The sequence below is a fragment of the Eulemur rufifrons genome, unplaced genomic scaffold (genome assembly GCF_041146395.1).
Source record: "Eulemur rufifrons isolate Redbay unplaced genomic scaffold, OSU_ERuf_1 scaffold_401, whole genome shotgun sequence".
Lineage (NCBI taxonomy): Eukaryota > Metazoa > Chordata > Mammalia > Primates > Lemuridae > Eulemur > Eulemur rufifrons.
In genome coordinates, this window is record NW_027183183.1 from 17,663 (window position 1) to 20,000 (window position 2,338).

At 70.1% G+C, this 2,338-nt stretch overlaps 1 pseudogene; it reads left to right on the forward strand.

The window, feature by feature from the left end:
- The first annotated feature begins 353 nt into the window (after positions 1 to 353).
- Positions 354 to 445, forward strand: LOC138380394 (small nucleolar RNA U13; annotated as a pseudogene).
- The last annotated feature ends 1,893 nt before the right edge of the window (positions 446 to 2,338 follow it).

Genomic DNA, 2,338 nt, shown 5'->3' on the forward strand with positions numbered 1-2,338 from the left:
CACACATCACCCATCTGCCGTGGAAAAAAAGCAACAAAAAGAGAGAAAGAGATTAAGAAGGGAAAATGGAAACAGGGCAAAAGAGGAAGAAAGAAAGAAATTTCGAAAAAAAGAGACCAAAGTCACAGCGAGAAGGAAGAATACTGAGCCCAGAGCGACACCTAGTGACCACACCGTCACAAGCACCCTAGGGCCCCAATTCGCCAGAGACATCTGGTGGACCCCAGGGCAACATGTGGTCGACCCGGGGCCATGGCGTCTGCAGCCGATTCCCAGGCGGGCACACGAGCCCGGGGAAACTCATTCTCAGCGCGGGGAGGAGGGGAGGGGAAATAATAGCAAAGTCACACCAGATCCCTTTCTAGTTCATAAACGTGTTGATTGCGTGTTCACGCGCACGTGTGAGAAGGGCCTCCTGGTGTGTCGGCACGTCACCCGCGTGACGTGAAACCATGAATCCGGGGGGGGGGGGAGCGGAAAGGCGGGCAGGAAAAGGCAAAGAGAGAATAGATAAAATGAAAGGACCAAAAAGAAAGTCACACAGCAGGGTAGGGGAGTGAGAGCAAGTCGAGAGACTGCAGACAGAAACTCCGAGAGGAGAGGAATGCTCCGGAGCGCCCCCTCGCCCCACGCGAGAAGAATACCGATCGCAGGGTGACCCCTAGGGGCAGCGAGGCCAGAGAGACCAAATCCGTCCCAAAGCCTCCCTGTCAGGATGACAACCACAGACCAGACATCCGGTCAACCACCCAAGGACCAGACATCTGGTCAACCAGCGAACCCATGCGGAGGCCGCATGCAGCAGCGACATCTGCACGACCACTCAGGGTGCTCCCTGCCGGGAGGGTGTGTCTCTATGTGTGTGTGTCCGGGGGGGGGGAGATTGCGATGAAAGTCACGCCAGGTCCCGGGATAGTTCGTGAGCGTGATAATTGCGTGTGTGTGGAGAAAAAAGGGGGCGGGGCGATAGGGAGTAAAGAAAGGAGGAGCGGGCGAGCGGAGGGGTGGGGAAGGAGAGGGAGTCGAGAAGCCCGCAACCGCAGCGCCCCCTGGCGGTGATCCCCCTCCATAGCATCGATAGGGCCAGCCCCGCAGAGACTAAGTGCGACGGGACATCTGGTCAACCCCAAGGACCATGGGATCCCGGCACGAAACCGGCGGAGGACGAGGAGGAGGAGGAGGAGGAGGAGGAGGAGGAGGAGGAGGAGGAGGAGGAGGAGGAGGAGGGGGGCTAGGCGGCGGCGGCGGCGGGCTAGGCGGCGGAGGCGGGCTAGGCGGCGGCGGTCTAGGCGGCGGTCTAGGCGGCGGAGGCGGGCTAGGCGGCGGCGGGCTAGGCGGCGGCGGAGGCGGGCTAGGCGTCGGCGGGCTAGGCTTCGGCGGGCTAGGCGGCGGCGTCGGCGGGCTAGGCGTCGGCGGGCTAGGCGGCAGCGGCGGCGTGCTAGGCGTCGGCGGGCTAGGCGTCGGCGGGCTAGGCGGCGGCGGAGGCGGGCTAGGCGTCGGCGGGCTAGGCTTCGGTGGGCTAGGCGGCGGCGTCGGCGGGCTAGGCGTCGGCGGGCTAGGCGGCGGCGGCGGCGTGCTAGGCGTCGGCGGGCTAGGCGTCGGCGGGCTAGGCGGCGGCGGCGGCGGGCTAGGCGGCGGCGGAGGCGGGCTAGGCGTCGGCGGGCTAGGCTTCGGCGGGCTAGGCGGCGGCGTCGGCGGGCTAGGCGTCGGCGGGCTAGGCGGCGGCGGCGGCGGGCTAGGCGTCGGCGGGCTAGGCGGCGGCGGCGGCGGGCTAGGCGGCGGAGGCGGGCTAGGCGGCGGCGGTCTAGGCGGCGGTCTAGGCGGCGGAGGTGGGCTAGGCGGCGGCGGGCTAGGCGGCGGCGGAGGCGGGCTAGGCGTCGGCGGGCTAGGCTTCGGCGGGCTAGGCGGCGGCGTCGGCGGGCTAGGCGGCGGCGGGCTAGGCGGCGGCGGCGGCGTGCTAGGCGTCGGCGGGCTAGGCGTCGGCGGGCTAGGCGGCGGCGGAGGCGGGCTAGGCGTCGGCGGGCTAGGCTTCGGCGGGCTAGGCGGTGGCGTCGGCGGGCTAGGCGTCGGCGGGCTAGGCGGCGGCGGCGGCGTGCTAGGCGTCGGCGGGCTAGGCGTCGGCGGGCTAGGCGGCGGCGGCGGCGGGCTAGGCGGCGGCGGGCTAGGCGGCGGCGGAGGCGGGCTAGGCGTCGGCGGGCTAGGCTTCGGCGGGCTAGGCGGCGGCGTCGGCGGGCTAGGCGGCGGCGGCGGCGGGCTAGGCGTCGGCGGGCTAGGCGGCGGCGGCGGCGGGCTAGGCGGCGGCGGCGGGCTAGGCGGCGGAGGCGGGCTAGGCGGCGGA